This window comes from Lagopus muta, chromosome 4, assembly GCF_023343835.1.
Source record: "Lagopus muta isolate bLagMut1 chromosome 4, bLagMut1 primary, whole genome shotgun sequence".
Lineage (NCBI taxonomy): Eukaryota > Metazoa > Chordata > Aves > Galliformes > Phasianidae > Lagopus > Lagopus muta.
In genome coordinates this window covers 3,500,544-3,524,271 of record NC_064436.1, presented here as the reverse complement: position 1 = coordinate 3,524,271, position 23,728 = coordinate 3,500,544, and the positions used below count along the sequence as shown (strand labels likewise).

Here is a 23,728-nt window from a genome sequence, read left to right as displayed (position 1 = left end):
GCTAGTAAATTGTCCTCATTTAGAGCAATAGGTCATCTGCCTGAGGAACTCATCATGAGCCAGGAGCTGCTGCCCTAATACAATTCAGTGGCTCTCACTGGGTTTTGAGTGGTGGAAACTTGTCCTTTGTGCAGCAGTCTGTTTTACAGCTCCTGTGGTAATTCAGCAGGAGCCAAGAGAGATTGCTTTATACAAAGGCAAGATGATGGCCTATTAATCAGTAAGTCAGTACTGTCAAGGTGGAAGAGTGACAATTTTAAAGTTGTTAAAATAGCTCACCATAGCCAAGCCTTTTCTTTTGAAGAACAGAATCCAAATCACATGCCTTTTAAAAGCTTAAATAGATGAAAAATAGAAGAAAAATGTATTACAGTGAGATTTTCTTATATGTAGAGAAAATCTGTCATAGGGAGAATTCTAGGATTAATTACAGAAATGTAGTTTGTAAAAAAAAACAACATAAATTAATTTCAGTGATGAAGTTCTTACTGACTGTAAGAACGCTCATTACACCAAACCACAAAAATGTACAGAATCACAGAATCACAGAATTGTAGGGATTGGAAGGGACCTCCAGAGATCATCGAGTCCAACCCCCCTGCCAAAGCAGGTTTCCTACAGCAGATCGCACAGAAATTTAGTAGTAGCTGGCACATAATCAAAGCTGCCACAATAGCCATTTCTAATGATCATTATTTAGGATAATTCTCACGCTCAAAACAAAACAGTACAAACCCAGTCAGGACTTAGAAGCTTTGAATTTCAGCAAGGCTCATATGTAGTGAAGAATGTCATTACAATTCCTAATGCATTAGAATAACCCAAAGCTCACCATGTTGGTTTTCACTCCTCCACTATTCTCTTAGCTGGAGCGGTCAATTCTTAGCAGCCTTTTCCAGTGTCCTCATGAACCAATAACTGCTCTAAATACATTCCAACATTTTTGGTGCTGCTCGTGAAACAGCAAATAGTAGGTTCCCCCTAGCCATGACAGCGTCTGGAAGTCACACAAAAGGCAAACACTTACTGTTGTGGCTGGTGATACCCAGCATCATGACAGCAATGTTGATTTTCACCTCATTCCTTCAGGAGCTGCTGAGTGGATCAGGAAGAAAGAACATCACAGCTGGAAGTTGCCCTTGCAGTGATGCCACTGGCTGTCTCTACAAGATTCAGAAATGTTACAAATCTTATTTAGACCACGTGAAAATATTTCAGGAGACAGATGGGGAGCTGTGCCTGATCTGCATTATTTTTTTTTTCCAGTGAATCACTGAACTGAGTTCAGCCAACACGTATTGTTCAGAGCTGACAGAAATGTTTCCAACTCTAACAGTGACAGCTCTTCCTAACAGTAAATCCCTAGATGTGAGGTAACAGAAAAGGGCCAAACAAACCAGAGACTTACATCTTGGCCTGAAGCTTCCAGGAGCATAACACACATTCCCATTGGTCTCTTACTGGAAATGTCACCTGATCTGTACCTCTCTGCTGTATTCAAAATGGAGTGTTAAATGTCAAAAACTGTTACAGAGGATGGCGCAAAAAACAGCCCAGTACCTCAGCCATTTTTGTTCTGTCTTGCTATTAAAGAAGGTGTAAGTGGCATGCGTTTGCTGAGCTAGTGACAAAATAGATGATATCTCAGTAGTAACAGCTCGCAAGACTTCATCCATAGACGTCGCATATACTTTTGTCATCCTCAGATTAAAGCTAATTTTATCATGCATTATCTGATTTATTACTTATTCCTTATCGTCACTATTGTATCCATATACAGTCAGTGCTCATTTTTGAGCTCTGAATACATTTTACCTTTCTGTACTCACTAGATTTCCAACCTGTAAATTAAAAAGTAATACAACAGCTATTCATTCCACTCTGAAGAAATTAAAGTTGTAGCATTATGACTGCAATTATTAAGGAATCAATTTCCCCATATTACCTTTCTATTATATACATAAAAAAAAAAAGCAAATAAAAGTGTAACAAATGGTGAAACAAATGGTGAGCAGAGCATAGCCAGCATTTTATTCTGATTATTAGAAATACTGAAGAACAGTTATTTATCAAGCCAGAAAAGAAGCACTAAGCTGGAATAGAAACTATCTTAATGTTTGCAAGAGAAGCAAAGAGCAACTTCTACTGCTATTACAAACAAATCTTGATTTCAATATCGTTCCCAGAAATGAAGGGAAACTTCATTTAAAGGGCTGCAGTCAGGATAAGAAGCAGTTGCCTCTAAAGTTGCACTGGCTGCAGAGACTGGCTGTTGGTTTCCCTATTGGAAGCTACCAAATGACTTTATTATATTATATTCTATCATAACTGCTTTCTCAGGACGGTGACTTATTGTCTGCAGTGAAATGACAGATAGTTAATCATTGGTAATATTTCGTGTTTGATATTTTCTATACATCAGTGCACTGCACAGTCATTACTTTATTATAGTGACTGAATTGATTTGAGTACATATGATGATTTATTATAATTTTTTTTAAATTGTTCAGACTGTATTTTAACTGTTTCGCTTTCTGTTGCCATTACCTTCATCTAGTTAGCACTCCTGTTTTGTTTTTTATACAACTGACTGAAGGTGAAATGTATCACCACCAGAAAACTTCATGAAAGATTCGATACCCACAAGATTGGAGTTGAAATGCTTTGGGCTAAATTCAGACCTGATGGAATTTAACTGGAGAAGTGAGATTGCACTATTTGTTTCAAATCTGAATTTGGCTTTCAATATCAAACTATGCTGCTGCTCTTGACTCTTTCTAAAGAGCTCCACTGCCTGGGTAAAATTGAGCTCAATGCAAAAGGTCTACACAAAGTCTATGAATTAATCATAGACTTTGCACGATGCAAAACAGAACTATGTCCTAAACAATCTTCTAGTTGTCTTTTATAGAAAATGTCTCCCTTTCTGCACATTCATAGGCATGCCTTTCTGAAAAGTAAAAAATCGTTCATGTTAATTTCTGTAGCTAGACAATGTCACACCAAGGGAATCAAACTAAGTACTCAAACATCCAAGTTCAGCATTTGACAGATGAATAAAAGGAAAGTTTTACCTATACTTTTAATAGCTATCTTGTAAGCAGAATTATGAACTCTGCAAGCGTGTATAGCAAATGCTTCACAGCTAAAGATATTTTATATATAGTTCTCATTTCCACTTGCACCTGTGTTATCAAATGAACTGCTGATCCCTCAGGAAACACGATCAAAGACTAAACAAGGACTTTGCATCTTACCTTCAGACGTTCCATGTCATTTTCTCAAACACCTCTTGTAACTGGATGTATTTTGTATTACTTGTCCTTTCAGAAATAAGTATGAATAGACGGTTTCTATGATTCCACTATATTGCCTTGAGGATTGGCTTCTTTCTTCCTGATGCCTTTTACATTGGAAAGACAAATAGTAAGTATAATATAAACTCAGTCTATTGCATTCAAATTTCTGCCCTTTCCTGCTCCACTCTCCCTTGGGCAGTTTTGCTCAGTCAAGGCACCTTGTACAGTCAGTCTCACAATCCAATCTTACAATACAAGATTGTCTAGCTTGGAAAAGTCTCCTCCAATGAGGGAGACCTCATTGTGGCCTTCCAGAACTTGAAGGGAACATGCAAACAAGAGGGGATATAACTATTACAAGGGTGGATAGTGATAGAACAAGGGGGAATGGCTTTAAAGTGAGACAGGAGAGGTTTAGGTTAGATATCAGGAGGAAGTTTTTCACACAGAGGGTGTGAAGATGGTTTAGTAGCTTGTGGCACTGATAGGAATGGGAGGGTGGTTGGACTAGATGATCTTGCAGGTCGTTTCCAACCTTGTGATTCTGTGATTCTGTGAAGTGCTAGAACAGGCTACCCAAGGAGGTTGTGGATGTAAATTTTTTCACTCCCAGCGTCAGTGCTCAGATGCCTCACATAAACATAAGGATAATTGCCTGAGGTCCAAGAGACAGATTGCACAAACTAATACATGAAAACAGAAACATAAATCACAGACAAGAAATTGTGTGCAATTTCTCTGAATAAATAGAAAGGTAAAATTATATTAGAAAGGTAAAAATACCTTCTTCAGTTTACATGCAATCATGCCCTTTCTTGTCTTATTCACTACCAGAGAAATTCAGACATGAACACTTCTAGAGTTTCATATTGAAATTCTGTTTTCTGTGTTAAACCTCTGTCCTTCCCAGTAAGAAAAAAATACGTAAGTAAAAGAAGTAAGCAGATAGTGCAGGAAGACAATCGCCTTTCAAATTAATTCCTCCTTGAAATTTCTGTTTATCCTCTCCAGAATTACTGCAACTGGAACCTTGCTGTTGTTTCTTATGTATTTGTGAGGTGTGAGAACAATCGTTAAGTATGTGGAGCAGGATGCTGCTACTCACAAACAGGCTTGTAATAGAAAGAGTTGGCAAAAAAATAACCTGACAGTATCTTCTGCGTATCTTGTTCTTGTTGAACACTGATGGTATCAGATTCTAATGAACAAGGATCTGCCCACACATCCTAAGGGAATGTTGTAAAGGTCAACTGGAAAATAAATTCAAGCAAGCCCCGCAGAACTAGAGCAACATTTAGAACATTTTTTCAGATTAAGCAGGAAGGAAGTTTTCTGGATTTATTTCTACTTATTTCTTGCCATCAAAAACACTGGTATTTTATGAGATAAAATATTCCTTGCTGAGATAGCAAGAAAGAAGATAGCTCTGAAGGGTTTCAGAAGCCAAACTGCTCAAACTGAAAGGGTTACATTTCCCTACTTACCCCCCAAAATTAGAAATACTGCTTCCTAACTGCAGATCTTTGAAAGTGGTTTACAAGGCAAATAATGTAAAAACACAGCACAAGTAGAATACGAAAAGAAATAAATCCAGAAACAGCATGTACAGTAAAAATATAGTAGATGTTTGGCTAAGAGATCACCATGACAGTAACATTAAGATAACACTGGGGAAAAAAATGCATCTCATTTGATCTAGTCCGTTTATGATTTCTGCTAGCAGAATAGCATAGATTTATTGCCATTTTACCAAAACATATATTTGAACACATCAACAGATCTTACACATTAGCTGTTGCTGTGGAATTGCCAGATGGTGGCCTGAACCAATGTTTGAGCAGCAGATGAGAAGGAGTGGCTAACTGAAGGAGCTCAGTTGCAAGCAAAGCACCTGAACGACAGGAAGGTGTGGAGCCTGGATCCACTCCTCCTTACCCACACTTTAGGGTTAGAAGCCAAATGAGTAGCATCTCTCTGGATGGAGGTTGTATTTCTCTTGAGCTGTCACAAGTTATTGGAAGGGGGTGAGCTGGTTTTCCCTTCTGATTATCTGTTACTGCTCAACAGTGCTTGTATCTTGCTCAAAGACCCTGCCATCATCATCTTTTGCCATAAAGATGTATATCATGTCAAAATTGATTTCTGATACCAAGAAGTTATTTTAGAAAAATTACAGCCATCTTTAAAACTAAATAATGATTATTGCCTGTAATATTAAGAAAATAATAGATCATTTTGGATTAACCTAAACACAGCACAGCAAGACTGGATGAGAGCCCCAACATATATCAGCAAGATATAAAAATCCCTTAAAAATGGTGGGTGCTCTACCTGCATTGTTCAGATTCCTTTTTTTTTTAATTCCATCTTCCTTACAGCTGCATGAGTCAAACCATTGCAAAAATAGTGTGTTATTAGTTCACATAACCTACACTGTATCTGTCAATCGTTTTTTCTTTAAGCTAATTCCACTAATCCCATAAATTTTAGCTTTCTTCCAGTCAGACTTTATGCAGATAGTTTCCAAAGTTCATGCTCCCTGCGCTTCTCCTTCTATTAATTTGACACAGCTGCAACATGCATTGATCTCATCTCCCTCTGTCTAACGACCAGGATCATTAGTAATTTTTCTAATTGTGCTCTTTCTCATTCAGGTACAAAGGCATTCTTTCTGGTCTGGCCTTAGAAATCCGAGTTTGAATGCCTTCATGCTAGGTAGAGTATTGATCCTCTGCTGCTCACTATTTCAATTTGCATTCTAAGTTCTGGGTTTGTAAGTAAAAGAGAAAGTGGTTAAGAATAAACCATTTTTACAAGATAGCCATGATCTTCCCCTTCAGCTTCTTTCTCCCATCTATCTTTGCTTCAGTCTGTTTCAGAAGGAGAAAGATGGGGTTTGTGTGGACTACAATGTGAGCATGACTGCCTATAGACTTCCTCCTAAATCACCAAAGAGCTAGATTTAAGACATACCTCTTCATGCAGCGTTTTGTATTTACTATTAGAACATAGTTTAGTTTTGGGATATCTAAGACAACGTCAGCACTGTTAACTCACTGAGTCATGAAAAATCCAAGCTATCTGTGAAGAAGTATAATTTGGAGGAATTGTGTGCTGAGAGCAGAAAACTCACATCAGCTGTCTCTATCAATACTAATGTTGAAGTCTTGTTTACTAATAAGTAGACTTATATCAAGTTAGTAAATGTCATCTGCAAGTAAAATGGACAACAAAATTAACATGGCTTACTAACAGTACTTTATCTTCAAATTTCTTGCAGAAGAAAGTGAAAGCTAAGATGAAGCATGTTGAAGCAAAGCCTACACAACACACTTCACGTGATAATTACCCTATAAGTGGTGAGGTATTTCAGCTCTAACCCTGAACAGAAGTTCTGAAAGATAAATTAAATCCTGTAGTGAACTTGCAAAATCCTTGTATGATTGCATTCAAAAAGGCAGGGAAAAAAATGATCTCATTAAGGCAAAAAGAGCAAATTTCTACTGGCAGAGAGTCAGAAACTAAGGGCCTTAAAAATGCAAATAGGAATAAGATGCAGCAAGTGTAATTCTACTTTGTTATCTATTTGTTGCCATTATGCAATATCCTAAATTGAATGAATTAAAAGCGAAAGATGAGCACGTAAGGCTTAACAAGATTTCAAGAAAAGAATGAGGGCTGAAATTATGGGCATGCCAAAACTATAAAATACGCAGGTTTCTGCAATATCAGAGTGAACAAGACAATTCTTTGTTTAATAGAATTTTCCCTTTCTGTAATTACTTCAGTGTCTGCATCCACAGAGAATATTGCTAGTAAACAATTATTATTTTGCTCTTTCTCTTCTTTACAGTTTATAGTTGCTTGACTGCTTGTACTGGTGCTCAGTGCTGAACTATTTCCTGTGTCATGCCAGGTGGAACATTCTTTTATGCACTTACATGAGCAAATAGAAGTCCAAGTCTTTTTTTACCTGTTAGTTCGAGTATTTTCACTACATATAAATCAACAACTTTCACTAAATTAAGAGGTGAAGAGATTTTGACTTGCTTAATTCTGCTTGTTAACAACGAATCTTTTTGAAGTGTTGACTGTAGCATGATTATTTTCCTACTAAATCTTAGTGCACTTCAATGCACTCTTAAATATACTTCATTTTAGCATTGAATAAAATGATAGTGCTAACATTTGCATCCTGGTTTAAGTACAAATACTGACAGGTTCCTACTGCATTTGTTAAGAGAACTATATTTCACATAGATCATATTTGATTTGATAAAGTGGCCTTATGTAGCCTGCACTCTCAAGTAACCACTAATTCTCATTACTGTACCTTGTAGCCTGCACAAGTCAGCTCTTGTTATTCTTATTCAAATAAGAAGTTGTTGTTAGGAGGCTGTTTTTTTTGACTCTATTCCTAATTCACCTCTGCTTACAAAGTGAGAAGAATGAAAGAACAGAGGAAAACTGGAAAATGAGAACAAGGTAGGTTCATTGCCAATAGCTTACTGTGCAACACAATTTTTGAACAATTTGCAAAATCATTCTGCCCCTAAGAGAAACAAGGATTCAAATTTCATTTCTGTTGAAGAATGAATGTAGATGTTTATAGTACAGGTAGCTGTTAAGCTTTTTTGCATGATCTTTTGTGGATACTCAAGCTATGCAACACACTAACAAGCTGCTTTGGAATTTGCTCTGAGACTGAATATAAAACAAAGTGCATTTCTTCAATACTTAAATTGCTGCCAGCCCTTTTCCATTCTTATGTCCCTAAGGACAATTTCCCAGGGTATCTGATTCAGAAATTCCTTAAACAGATAGATGTTCATTCTCTTAAGTTCAAACTCCTGTCTTTGCTTTTTTACTAGGCCCATATTCCTCAAGATCATGAATTCAACCACTGCATGGACACTACAGTCTGGGGTGCCTCCAATTTTAACATTTCTCATGATCTCCTCTGCATTGGTGAGCACCAGGTTCAGTACCACTTCACTTCTGATTAGCCTGCTCAGTACCTGGACCAGGAAGTTACCCTCAGTACTTTAGTAGCCTTCCATATTGCTTGCAGGCCCCTGTGTTGCTTTCCCAGCAGACATCCAAATATCTGCCAGAGGAATCCCAGGCATCTATACAGACTAGAAGGAGCAGCCCTGCAGAGAAGGACCTGGGAGTCTTGATGGATGAAAAGATTAACACGAGCCAGGAATGTGCACTTGCAGCTCAGAAAGCAAATGATATCCTGGGCTCCATCAGAAGAGGGGGGCCAGCAGGGACAGGGAGGTGATTGTCCCCCTCTACTCTGCTCTTGTGAAGCCCCATCTGCAGCACTGAGTCCAGGTCTGGAGCCCCCAGTACAAGAAAGACAGGGAGCTGTTGGAGAGGGTCCAGAGGAGGGCACTAAGATGATCAGGAGACTGGAGCAGCTCCCTATGAAGACAGGCTGAGAGAGCTGGGCTTGTTCAGCCTGGAGAAAAGAAGGCTACAGGGTGACTTCATTAAAGTCTTTCAGTACCTAAAGAGAACCTACAAACAGGAGGGGAATCAACTCTTTGAAAGAGCAGATAACAGCAGGACAAGGGGAAAGGGTTTGAAGTTGAGGGAGGGGAGATTTAAGTTGGATGTCAAGGGGAAGTTCTTTACTATGAGAGTGGGTGAGGTGCTGGAACAGCTGCCCAGAGAGGCTGTGGATGCCCCGTCCATCCCTGGAGGTGTTCAAGGCCAGGTTGGATGGGGCTCTGGGCAGTCTGGTCTAGTATTAAATGTGGAGCTTGGTGGCCCTGCTTGTGGCAGGGCTTCGAGATTCATGACCCTTCATGAATCCAACCCTGGCCATTGTGTGATTCTGTGATCTGCAAGTCCCCATCAGGATGAGAGCCTGCAAGTGCAGTGCTTCTTGTAGCTGATGCAAGAAGACCTCTTCAACAGGCTTCCCCTGATCAGGTGGACAGTATTAACTGACAATTCAGAAAAAAAGAATCTTTTTTTTTTTTTAAATCCTTACTAGTTACCACATCTGTGCCCAAATCAGCATTTTTCTAAAGGGGGAAAACAAAAACAAGGTTCAGAAGTATGATCTGTTAGAATTATTTCATTGGCTTTAGAGAAATCCTTACTTTATGCCAGTGTAACATATGGTAGCAACTTTTATCTTAGTAACTGCAAATAGAAACGCTCAATATGCAACTTTACTCATCTATGTAATTTCCTTCAGGGAAAGTACATTTGCAGCATTCTCACATGACAATAGATATTATTCTTCTGGGTACAGTAAAAGCAATACTGGTCAGGAGGAATCATTTAAGGATGTATCACGCTCTCTTGTGCATGTTTCTTGTTGTTTTTTTTTCTTTTTCTTTTCCATACTCATTCTTTTACATAACAGCATTCAAACTCTAGTCACCTCTCCATTCCTAATCTCCCCAACCATCTAATGATTAGCATTTTCTAGAGCCACAACATAATTCCTTTTTATGACTTCGTATTTTATTTTGCTGACAAAATTGTAATCTAAGCAACAAATTATGAAAAGAGAGCTGTGAAATTACATTGTGAAATACACAACATAAACAATGATCATAAATTTTGTCGTTCTGTGGTGATACATGAATTCAAGTAAATGTCAACAAAATAGCCAGAAAAAAAAAAAAATAGATGAAAGTGATGAAAACATTAAAGTAAAATTAACTGTATGAGAAGGAAACTTTGGAAAGATGACCTCAGAAGAATTTATTTCTAAGCTATTTCAATATTTTATCATCAAAGCATTAAAGACGTGACTATACTGTATGGTGTAGATTTTTGGTTTGTTTTTCTTTTTTGCTTTTGCTGCCAATTAATCTGCATGAAATACAGCAGATTGGAAATGTTTATTGGGTAAATAGAAATAATTATTTCATGCAGCTAAACAATAACGGTTACACTTATATAAACCACACATTTTTTTACATGTACATTTCAGATAAAGGTCACCTTAGTGCTAAACTGTATGATTTTGCTGCTCCCTAAGATATTATTTGTAGAATCACTTAATAAATCAATGGGAATGTATCCTATAAACAAGACTTACAATTCTCAGAACACGTAAAACCAAAATCTATGAAAAATATTATGATTTATTTTTTATCTTTTTTACCACAAATATTTCAATATGGAAAACAGGGAAGATACGAATCTCTAATAAATGGTCCATTAATTTTAAGCTAGTTTTCACTTCTTAACAGTAGATCAGAATTATCTGGGAAAGTTTTTCGATATTATATTGCCATTGTTACGGTTAGAAAGAATATCATGGAGAAATGGAAAGAAACAAACTGAGAAGGAATGCTCACCCACACTTGAAGATTCAGGCTCCCAAGGAGAGACTCCATAAGGGAGGATGTCCAAAAACAGATTCTTCCCCAGTGGCAGTCAGCCCTTAAGTGGAGTCCAAGAGAGGTGGAGCCTTCAGGTCACGAAGCTGAATTGCCTTCACCTGTGCTCCCATGGCTGATCTAGTCCTTACCTCAGGTTATCAATCAGTGGCTGAGGCTGTGACTCAACAATTCCATACACTTATTTTATATTCTTCTCCTGATAACTGTCCACCAGCAACAAACTTTGCAAATACTTGCCGATGTGTAAGGAAGCAGAGTAATACAGACAAGGTGGTTTTTCACTTTAGTACTGAGATAGTATTATAGTAGTTACAAGCAGTATTTTATGATTAAATACAAAGTTCAATTTACACTCCAAATGTTGTTAAAACTCTGTTGTAATCCTCAAATATGATGACATCTTATAAGAATTAAAGTAAGTGACATTTCATAATGATGAAACAACTTATAATTGCACGGAGTGTTAATATCTCTCTAGCAGAGGACTATGATTGAGACTGTGCTTTTACAACTGCACAGTAGTTGAGATCATGACAGGATTAATAGCATACCTGCTGCGGTTCAGTGTTTCAATAAGCAGCCAGACATTTTTGGACAATTTTGGGGATTGCCCTAATCTGACATTCCAATGCTATTTATATGGGATATGTAGGATTTCTACTTTGTCATAAAAGCAGCATCTATTTTTTTTTACGTAAACCAGCAAGTTTCATAAAGTTAGGCATTAATGACAGAAAACATCCTTAAAAAATAAATAAAAATAATCCTAAATAGTCCCTTAAAAGTTGTATCCCTTACAGTGAAAGTAGACTTAGGATTTTCTGCCTGTGGTGACTTCTTTAGCTGCCAGTAATTTCCTTGTTTTTTATGGTCAAGCTATAAAAGAAGAGAATTCTGAGAATTTATCTTCATGCATTGGAGTCTTTGCAATCATTTGTGCATAATCTAGGCACAGGAGCAAAACTCCATGCATGATATACCACATTATAATACGAAGTGCAACAAGCAACGTCATCAAAAATAATTTCTGAGTTCGTTCCTGTGTGAGAAAAACATTACAGGTACTTAAAAAATGAACAGGAAAAAAACCCATACATGAAGCTTAGCAAAAAAGTATTCACCAATTTCACCAATACTTCGCCCAGATATAGCTATCATCTGTTACTTTTCCATGTAGTACTGTAATCCCATCAATATTTCAAACTAAGCCACAACACAAATACACAGAAGATTTTTAGTTGGTTTTTTTTTTTTTTTTTTCTTTTCCTAAAATTTAGAGAGTGCTGTACTAAAGTAAATAAAAGACAATGCTGAAACCAAGTGCCAAATGGTAACCAGCATGTCAGGAGAAAACATCGTATTTTTCCTTTATGAACTTCAATAGAAAAAAGACACCTTGTATTTCCCATTATATCTTTCTTACCCTGAGGAATCTGTGCTGTGAGACCCTGAGGCAAGAAAACACAGGAAAGGGACAAGGATAATTTCCCTGGTCATTTATTGACTTCCTGTAAGGCAACCTGGAGACACAAAGCTTGTTATCATCAGCCAGGGCAAAAAAAAAAGTTCCAAAAATGTTTCTAATGGCTTTGCCTACTTTTAGTGGGAATGCATGGACTCATTGATCTGAGCAAAAGAAAGCTCATTTTTATCAAGGCAAACTCAGAATTTAGGTAAAATTGGAGCTCAGTAACTATTTAAGATAAATCTCCACTGAAATTCTCATTGCTTTTCAGTATCAGGAAGAGCATAACTAAGAATAACTATGAATAATATACCATGGTCCTCTAAATCTGTAACTTTTGTCAAGGAGACAGAATACCTGACTATGTTTTATGCTGTTTTAGCAGCATGTCTCAACAAACAGAATGCAGCTATTTGTTGCTCATATATAGCAGCAAACCTCACCTCTAGGCAAAATACACTAAGTTTGACAGGATAGTGAAAAACATGATTTAAAAAAAAATAATAAAAGGAAGAAAAGGAAAAACACTTAATTACATTTAAAAAAACAATTAATTATATTTTAGAAAACACAGTGATGCTCAAAAGAAAGAGAAAATGAATTCCAACTTAATAAGTTAGTCTTTTTCAATAGTTTTCCTATCCTTCATGCCTAAATGAAAGGAAGAAAATTGCTTGGGGAAAATACTTATCAATTGTATGTCATGCTGTCCACTTAGAAACAGCTTCATATGGGATACAGAGAATTGAACATTCCTTTTTCCCCTAAAACAGCATTTATTTCAAGGCACAATCAACTTTTGTATTGAATTGTCTGAGCCTTTGACTACATGAAATTATAAAGCTGCTTTTAAAGATGCCTAGAAAACCACAGCATTGTAATAATTTGCTATATTTGTCAAAATATTCTCAATAAAATTAGATTAGTTAAAAATTACTTAATATGCTTAATGAACAGAACTGGAACATTCATTTGATACATGGAAGCAGTGACTCTAAAGCCATTATTTTCGTGATAGTATAACTTTACGTTCCCATTAAATCCTAATCCCTGGTCCACCTCAAACCATAAGTATACAACTTTGGACTGTAAAAATGCTTCAATTTATCTGGTAGGGTTTTGAGGTTGCACAGATGGCTGTTGTAGATTACTAAAATGGGACTGTGCAATAACAGTGCCAGCTGTAGAACAACCAGTCCATCTATAAAAGAGGTAGCAAATTAAAAGAGGGAATCCTTTCAGTAAATGTCTGAGCAATGGACTTGTCTTTCAAATGGACTGAAACTCCACGTCAGGAAGAAAGAATTGCAATTTGACAAAACAAAAACAAAACAAAACAAAAAAAAAAGACAACCAGACTTTTTCTGACATATTTGTCATTAAAATGACATTTCAGCAAATCATTTAAGGAAATGAAAGACCAGGGTTACATTCCTTTATATTACTGTAGCAATCGTAATATTAAATAATATTTTATGATTCATTTTATTTTTTCTAATCTGTCACTAAGATTAATTCCAAAAGCCTAGATAAGGGGAGAGAGTTATGGGAGCAAGATGCTGATTTTCTGACCATTTTTCTAGCTGAGATCAGGTATGCAGTGCAGGAAAACCATTACTATTCTCCAGAGGACTCATTGCTAGTTCTTTAAGGATGCAGCATATCCTAATGAAATTGATCATATAGTTCACTTCCCTTCCCATTTCTTCTTTCCTCTGGTGCAGTGATACATTAGGAATTGGAAATTCACATTTGGCTAAATATTTGTTTTTCTCATGGAAATTATTATTGCTATTGCAAGAGCGCAGTGAATTAGGGATTGATAGTAAGTATCTTGCAGAGCAGATGCTTTCATGTTAACTACAGTGAATCAAAGTACAACTTTATATGATTCTTTCATGATCATAAACACAGAGCCATTTTCACACAAATGTCAATAATTTCATGTAAGTGTGCACAATACAGAAATCAAAATTACAGAAGATATTGCTTTATCATGTCTCAGCTGAAACACTGAAGACAAAAATATGTGTCTTCTATTTTATTCCTACAATCAGATATGATCAAATTTCTGTTGTATTGTACTTATCATATTTATGCTTAGTTAAAAATAAGAAATAAGCAAAAGGTTTTTTGGACTTTTTGACTTCTTTCCTCTGTAATGGAGAACTTGATCCAATCCTTACTCTCCTTCAAGGGAACTGATTATTGTCATAGACATTCTGTTCTCATTTCCATTCATTTACTAAATTAAAATGAGGGCTCTGAAATTAGGATAAAACCCCTTTTCTTTATGCCATAATTTAAAGGAAATCTTCTGTAACCCAGTAGCTTTTTATTTTTTAATACAAATTCCAGCCCTGGAAAAACAGTCCTTCCTGTTTTCATACTTTCATTTTTAATAAAATAATAAAAATAAGAATGTTTTCAGAGAAGGGAAATGGCATAATATCCAAATATAGAACAGCTACTTCAAAAATGTTCTACTGAATAAAGAGTAATACGTATTATTTATACCTAAGTATAGTAAAAACCACTGGTCTTTTTTTACTTCAGAATGCATAATGATACAATTTATTAGAGGTTACTTTCATTTTTTTTTCACTGATTTATACAAAGGGCTTTTAACAGTTTCAAACTGTGTCCAATAACAGGTCTTACGTACTGATGTATAGAAGTCACTCTACCCACCTTAAGAGTCTAAGCTATGCACGAGCAGAATGAAAATCCAGTACACCATGAAGAGCAGAAAGCAAAAATGAGATTCTAGGAACTGAGCCAACAAGCTGTTTTTTCATATATATGTTTTTCTTGATCCACTAGTTAACGTTTATGGACTGGAAAACACTGAGACATATTTTTATGTATTTGGAGCTTTGGTCCATGCTCCTAAAATGCTACTATTCTCAATTTTGCAAAATGACTGCAAAAGCTCTGCCCTGCCCAGAAAATACTTTTCACGCCACCATTTTTTGTTCTATCTAAAGTTATATTCAATTTAATAATTGCCTTTGCCCAAGCATTTACTTAAGGTAACATTAAAAGTTACTCTAAAATGGAAGAAGAACACAGCCCTTGAAATGCATAATTGAGGTGATTCAAAGCAGAAATTAGTTAACCTCTCATTTGTAAAACAACTGATTAGAAAAATGCTAAAATGTTGCACGCGTAAAAAGAGTTAATTAATTTATTTTTCTGTCACAAGAAATTTCAAATTGGCACCTGTGTTAGTATAACACAGACACAATTTTAATTTGAAGTGACATTTGAATTCAATTAAGATTCATTGATATTTTCATACTTATACACATGTATGTACGCACATGTATCACAATTTCTTCAGTAGGATTAAAAAGCATCTTGGATAGATATTTGCAGTGGAGTTGTCAGGTCACAGCCCTGAACCATTGGTTGAGCACCAGGGGAGAAGGCGTTGCTAACCCAGGGAGCTCAGGTGCAAACAGTGCATCTGACTGACTGGAAGGGGTAGAGTCGGTGTTGATCCCTCCTCACCCTCATTTAAGGGTTAGCACTGAGGGAACAGTATTTCACTGGATGGAGGTGGCACTTCTTTCAATTTGTCACTGGGCATCAGAAAGGGTGAGCTGATTTTCCTTCTTTATTACTTGTTATTGCTCCATAATGCCTGTATCCCATTTGAAGGCTCTATCATCACTTTCTTTTGCCATAAATTCTTGCAGCAAAGTAGAATTAGTTTTTGAAGTTCATATGCTGGATTTTTAAATAAATCTTTTTTTTTTCCTAGTTATTGTGAACAGATGTGTATTTTTTTTTTTTTCCCAGAAGGTAAACTGGTAACTAACTACAGAGATAAGTAGTGAGAGAAGCTATTTTCTAGCTTTACTGTATGCATCTGTGCACTCATTTCTGCCAATGCATCATTACCAGTCATCATCCATCATCTGATGAGTCCTGGCTGGATCAGGAAGAGAGAATGCATTTGCCTGTAGCACAACTGGCAATTTAAACTGGGACCCTTCTAGAATATTTTTAAAATACACCCATAGAAGCTACACATACTTTTATTATTCCCTTGCTGCATTTTTGCTAGAGGGTGATTTTGTACTCTTACAGCTATAATAGTATGCTTCCCCTGTATCAAACAGTCTATCGAAAGGCAGGTTGTTCAGGCCAGGAATAAAGAACAAAATGAACAGGTTTACAGTCCTGCAGTGGTTCCAGGGATGCCTTCTTTAGCAGCATGAACCAGTAGTAGTACAGTACAGAGTTCAGATGAGTCTGCCTTGCTTCTCAACAAGAAAAACTAGCCAGCACAGAACATACTGCTATCACAAGTGTAATAGTTTAAAATTAGCTATCAGGTGTACCTCTGCTAGGTACAAGACAGTGTAATAAAGGCTTTCTCTACCTAACAGGAAAGTACAAGTAATCTTCTTGATCAGTACTGTCTGCAAAGTTAGCAGTACTGGTCCATGTGTAAAATACAGCATTCTGCTCTAACAGTCTTCCTTTTTCCACTTCAATTTGTTGCTTTGTGGAAGACCTGCCTTATCTGATAGAAGGATGAGGGAATCTGGTGTCCAATCGGTTCATATTTAAGAAATTTTCATATATTTGTGATTTCTTTTTCCTTGTAGGAAAAATGTCTTTAGAAATTCCTCATAAGTATCCAGTATGCTTTCATTCTAAATAATAGGTATTCTTTTTCAAAACAAATTACACAGCAATACAAGATCTGGGGAACAATCAAAGAGCTTTTGCTCTTATGCAGAACATAATGAACATCCCAACTGGCCCCAAACCCCACACAAAATGTCTCCCATATATGTTGGCAAGTCTAAACTAGTCATTGCTTTGTGCTTAAAAAATAAATACAGTAAGTAATTAAAATAAGCTCTCTACGTCTGTCTTCTCGGTTTTACTTTGAAGGACAAACTAGAACAATCAAAGACAGAACTTCTTAATTAATTTATGTCTATCTTCACAGATCAATAATATTTTTAAGTGTTGATACGGAAAAGTGTTTACAAAGATTGCTCTGCTGCACCTCTAGTTTAATGGTAGTTTATTTCCTTCCTGTCAGATTGCCTTGCCTGTTGAGAAAACCTTTGATGCTGACACACCTTCAAAAGATCAGCAGTGAGAATATTCCTTTATTACCTAGGCACAATAGATGTCAGTTCTTCTATAAGTCCCTTTCCTCTCAGATTTTTAGTGTTTAGACTTTCTATGTAGTCTTCATTTCCTTTTCATTCTGATGAAATCTACTACAGCTTTGTTTCTTTTTCAAGGATTTTGCTGAATTTTTTATTTCCAGCAAATTCTTCCATCTGGTACTACCCTTCATCTTTAAAGAGTTCTGTGCTGAATGGGGAGGAAGAACCTGAGCTGAAGTTCACAAGAGCATAAAATAGCACTGTTTGTTTTGCAGATTTTTCTACCCTACAGCAGTCATGACAGCTGCTCCCATAACAAATGATTAGAGCTTACAAACAAGGCAGAGTTGCAAAGGACAAGGGATTTCAAGGAGCCATCCACTATGTAATTTGCAGATAGATAGCTATTTACAGTGTCTACTGCAGTATTTACAGTGCAAAAATGGATATGAGATCCTTTAGCATTCCCTAGCCATACGGATCTCATCTATTTTTGCTCTTCTCAACCCTGTATTCCTCATTCATCCCAAAGCACATACAAGCATACATAAAACTGTCTTATGTTTGGAAGCACATTCCTAGGAAGTCTCACAAGGGCAAATTCTGGAAAAAGGCACAAAACGTGGAAGCAAAATAATTACAGAAAGTAGTTTGCTAATTGTTTTCGGCACTGGTGGTGGATTCCAGTGAAAAATTTCTACCTCTCTCTGACTAGAATGCCATTTGATTTAAAAGTGTAATAACAAATATTCTGATATAGACTATCTACTTCCACAGAGTAATTTATTTTCTGTATATTAACCAATATACTGCAATTCTGGCAAAGTCTTTCCAGGCTGCTCATAGATGAATGGTAATAAAATAAAAGTTTCTAAACAATCAGCTAGCTTAGACACCAACTTCAATAGAAGTTCTGCATCTAACCCTAAATCATTCACAGTAAAAGAAAAAAGTGGTTTCACCGATCAATAAATCATATCATGGAAAACATGACAATGTTTTCCCTAATTGTGGCCAAATTTTGGTCTTCCTTTCCCTGATGTATTTTATCTGCAATTGTAAGTTAGCCCTATATTGATTTTTTGCACATCATCTCATGTGGCCTCACCTGAACTTTGGGTGACTTACATGCATATACAAGAGCACAAATCTGTTTCAGAATTGTCTCACTGATAGGTGAAGTTTTAAATGTTTTATTAAACAGTAAATTACAGCAAAGCTGGTTGTCCTTTTACTTGCAGCACTGTAAATCAAAATTTTAATCAATGATGCCATATAGTTATAGCAAGGACCCAATAAAAAAGAGAGCCAAAACCAAAAATGTGTTCTCTCCCACTTTTGTGTGCATATGACAAATCACTTGTAAATTATGCTCTTTAAGTTTGAAGTCAAAAGGCTTTCATAGTAAATGACACAAAAGTGCTACCAACATACTGCTGATATATTAAGCACAGCACAAAAGATTAGCTGCTCTTTTTGGCTTTTCCCTAAGAAGATTTATATCTCTTTATAATTGAGCACGTTACATGAAACTTTACCAGGGTGCATTAATACTGGGGTAAGAATAATGTGTAAACTTGCTGAGAATTTCCTGATTTTAAAAATATTGCTGAAAGAAAAAAAAAGGCCAGGAAGAATGGGGTACAGAGTGTTATATGTTGTTTGTATCTGTGCTGTAGCATTTCTAGGTATGCAGTATCTGCACATGTCAGATTCAACGCATGGGGTAAATTCTGGAGGAGGAACTTTTCAGATTTATTTTTTTTTCAGTGAAACAAAATACAAGTAATGTGAGCACAGAAAGCATCTGGTATTTATGCAGAGAAAAATTTTGTGCTATTTGTGTCTTTCTCACATGGAAGATGGAAAAACACAATAGTCCAGTTAGATGCAATTGTTTTTAATGAGAGTTTTATAAAGTGTTTTTGGAATAATTATGCAACTTGATTTATTCTTTTGGTCACCGAAACTTAGTTTGCATTAGGCAACCTGCCCTATGTTTGCAGTGTCATTTGTGATTTGAAATGCTCTGACTGGGCTTGCTCAGAAACTGCAAGTTATCCTACAGTCTCGTTTGAAGATATCAGATTGTTTTCCAAGGCAAACAAGCAAGACTCAGCACCTCAGACTAGTGACCATCTTTGAAGGGAAAACAAGGGAAAAGATTAAAGAGCAAATTTGCTTTTCCTTTAGAGAAAACAAAACAAATTAACGATAAAAAGTTATATTATTCTGAGAGGATATAATAATTTTCTTCGATAATACTTCTAAAATAATGCCAATAAGAACAAGATAAACAGCCTTGTAAAATTGCAGATAAAAAAGAGAAATGGAAAGTTTCTACAGAAGAGCTGAACACCTGTACAGAGGTATTGTGTCACTAATCCCTAGTACGGCTTCAGATTTAGGTCTGTTGTAAAAAATCAACCATCTCTTCAAGCACAAGTATCATAGAGAAAGAAAACTTAAATGTTTATATAAGAACTCACAGAAAAGCACAAAAATTATGTCAAAGCTGAATAACAAAATGAAAATTGACATAAGAATACACAGCAATGTCAGAGCTGACAGTGTGAAGAAGGCAGAAAAGCAGGTCAAAAGCGATAATGTCTTTCTCATCGTAGCTACTACAGGGTAGAAACTGAAGTCAATTTTTGTGAAATAAACAAGAAGAAAAATTAACATCAAGAGTATTAATAATATAACTAGTAAAATCACAACAAAATTATTTGCAGAAGGAATCTGCTATCAAGAAACAAAGAGAAACAAAGACAAGCAAATGCACGTGAACATTCCACGCCATGTCAGGGCAGGGAAAGCAAACAGGACTACATAAATGTGTGAAATGAAAATCTATTTTGACTATATACTGACTATATTCTGACTCTATACTATGAGTGCTGCTCATACAACATCTGTTATACGTGGGGACAGTCCTGGCCTTGCTAAGTGGCACCGTGCACTTCTTTCAAAACAGCAACCTGTAAGTAAAGGATGGCATGAAAAATGGTAACCTATGGGCAACTGCACCTTCAGAATTTTCCAGGTGACTTGGTGAAGATAATGGAAGGAAAATATCAGAAAGCCAAGCAGTTCAAACTTATGAAAGTCTGAAATTAAGGTTGTACGTTTACATTAATTCTTCTCTCTCCTCTGTTTTTTGTTTTTTTTTTCCACTGTTACACAATTAATTACATAATTACATTCATTTCAGCCATCATATTCAACAGATTGCAAGTTACTGCTTTGAAGAGAATGATTCTCCATTCATTTCCTTCAGGAGCTGGAAGGATTATAGTAAATAAAATGGGATACTACAAGGAAGAAAGAACAATCATACGGCTTAATAATTTTGACTGTCTTATGGAGTATTAAGTTTTATCCCTTTCTCTGCCAAAAAGATCCTAGAGGAATTTGGACAAAACACTTGAACTGAATCTTTCAGAAATCATACCTAATCGGATATAAATTGCAAAACCACTAAGAACACACTTGCAAAAACTATCAGTGTGATTAGATTTTTACAAAATTCTCTGTCTAACTAAGTACCATGCAGGCCTCTGAAATTTTCTGAACTACAAACATCATATTGTGCTGAATTAGCAGTCAATAATGAAAACAACGAATGTTTCATGAACTTTGAAAAATGTAGATAAAATGTAGCCAATGTCATACACTTACCTCATATGAAAGCATATAAATCAATGAGAAACTGTGTCTTCAGAGCCAGGGTCACTCAGCGTGTTAGATAAGGCTTGCATATTGAAAAACAAAAGCAAAATATCAAAGATCAGTGCCTGCTGTTTCTGCAGGGGACTGAATGAGTCTTAGGGGTGCTGGGGAGTGGGGAAATTCAGAATGTAATCATCCTCATACCTTCTGTTTCAGTATCTTTTATACGTAGATTGCAGCTGATACACTTAAGGAATTAATGATTATTCAAGTCAGTGCACCTCTTGATGCACACAGGATGAGTTAGCAATCTCTTCTTATCTGCAAGAGTTCCGGATTGTTTCTTACCCGCTCCATGCTCTCCAGATTGGTTACCAGCCAAAGTCTTACCATCGTACAATTTCATTTTTCTAGGCTCAAGTCTCACAGGCTAAGAGATTCGATGCCTGTTCAATTTAAAATTTTTCATTTCTCCTTTGTAATGTTCTTCCTTATAGTTTCCTGTTATGCTTCGAGGTCAAGTGTAAGGATCAATAAAGCCTGTAACAAATAAGCCATAAAGAAGCAATCTGTACTATTTATTGGACCACACTTACAATAACTCTATATATGAAAAGCATGCTAAAAATGTTAAATTGCCTGTAACAGAACGATTCAAATTACTAACAGTCTCACTTATTCTGTCTGGAAAGTTGGAAACTATATATGAATGAACAAATGATACAGGATGTTTTCTACTTAAGAGGAGTGTTTCAGAGTTATTTTCTTTAGGTATCAAATTGCTAAACCAGAACATCTCAGTCATGGCAAAGCTTCATGTACAAAGAGTAATAATTAAAAAAATAAAAAAAAAAAAAGTGAAACATACTGCTTTTCAACTATAAACATATAAACTGAATTAATTATCCTGAACATTTTTCTCAAAAACTGTATACAAGACACCATCATTTATTCCATCTAAAATGAAAAAATCTGGATTATTGTAAGTAGTTGAGACTAGATAATGTGAATTGAACCGATCTTTAGTGACCTCTGACAAGAAGTTTCATCCATATGATTTACTTCTAAATGAAATCTTGTATGGATTAAACTGGAATTTTGGTTTGAATCCAGATACCTCCAAGAAAAGACATTTGCTAGAAACTGCATGGAATATTAATGTAACACATACTGACTGTGGGTTTGCTCTAGATGTAAAATGAATGCGCTCTTATTTGTTGTCAGCTGAGAATCTGATAAAAATGTTTTTTTTCTACTGAATTAATCCAGGGAGCCATCTATATGTGCCCACCTCTTATCCTGCTGATACAGGTATGCCATTTTATAGGAAAAATAAAGGAAAAAAATAAAACATGCAAACTTTTGGTTAGTGAGGGTTTCTGGTTGTTGGTTGAGTTTATTTAAAACAAACAAACAAACAACAACAACAAAAAAACACTGATGTTACATTCTTGATCTTTCATGTTCAGATTAGATATCAAAGAGTAAACACAACTGATTTACATGTATGTAGAAATGAAAAATAAATATACAAACAAAAAAGCTTTCCTGTGCTGTAGCACATGGAAAGCACTCCGCATGTATTTCCATAGAAGCCTCTGCAGAGCAATCTGAAACTAATGTTAATCTGCTTTATCTGAGAACTAACACATTTGGCTCACCTTATTCCTCCTTCTTCACTCACAAAACTCAGCGGTGAAAATTTAATGGAATAATTTATTCTCCTTCCATCTTATATCTAAATATAGCCCAGAATAAGCGTTAGTGCTAAGGGAACCTGTGGATGGGCAAGAAAGTTAAGACTACCACAATCAGGAATTTAAACACTTAAGTGTTCAATTTGTTTTGTTTTGTTTTTAACACTATTAAACATAAAAGGAATAAAAAGAAATATTTCTTGAATTAAAACAAAGAGAATCTCAGATAGAAAAAGAGAATCACCTAACGGCTCTGTCAGAAGAAGGATATATTGCCAGGTAACAGGTAATGGACTGCACCAGATACGGAAAGATCTAGCCTGTTAACTCCCTCTTGGAGGTACACTACCTAGTGGGGAAAAAAAGGAAAGGAACAATAGAATGGACACTATTTAGAATAAAGGAAAAATTGCAAAATCAATTGTCTCTCTCTGATTAGTTATATTTTCCCAGTGCTTGATTTATTACTTACAATACTTTCATAGTACATCGGCAGTACGTTAACATAGAAGATTTTGCTAGGCTGTGGCCAGATCTTGCATCTCATCATATTCTCACCCACAAAACAGAAAGCCAATAGAGAAGTCTTAAAGTAATGACAAGAATAAAACCAACGGCCAAGATGCAGAGCCGTCTAGTGTGACCTTGTCTTGGAATCATAGAATCATTTAGGGTGCTAAAGTCCCTCAAAATCACCAAGTTCAACTGTATACCTAATACTACAAGTCTACTGACAAACCCCAAGTACTACATCAACATATCTCTTAAATACTTTCATGTATGGTAATTCCCTGGGCAGCAGGGAGTTCCAATGCCTAAGCATTCTTTCCACGAAAAAATTCTTCCTGATACCCAATCTAAACCTTCTGTGGCACATATTCATTTCATTTCATTATCTTGCATCCTTTAATTTGTTTCCTTAGAAAAGACACCAGTTTTCCCTTCTTTGTTACCTCCTGCCAGATAATTGCAGAGAGCATTGAGATCTCCCCTTTGTCTCTTTTCCTTCGGAATAAATAGCCCCAGTTCCCTCAGCTTCTACTCTTATGTCTTATTGTTTAATCCACTCATCCACTTTGTT

The 23,728-nt window shown here is 36.1% G+C and overlaps 1 long non-coding RNA gene across 2 annotated transcripts in view; it reads right to left on the bottom strand.

The window, feature by feature from the left end:
- LOC125692445 (uncharacterized) overlaps window positions 1–23,728 on the bottom strand; it is a 51,362-nt gene that overhangs the window by 9,366 nt on the left and 18,268 nt on the right. Inside the window, exons 3-6 of one of the 2 annotated variants that reach the window (XR_007376665.1) lie at window positions 21,155–21,490; window positions 20,960–21,032; window positions 3,258–3,403; window positions 1,028–1,163 (exon numbers count right to left, since the gene is read on the bottom strand). This is a non-coding gene — a long non-coding RNA (uncharacterized LOC125692445). Of the gene's footprint in view, window positions 1–1,027; window positions 1,164–3,257; window positions 3,404–10,630; window positions 10,677–20,959; window positions 21,033–21,154; window positions 21,491–23,728 lie in introns of those variants that run through there. The other variant, XR_007376666.1, reaches the window with a different exon arrangement.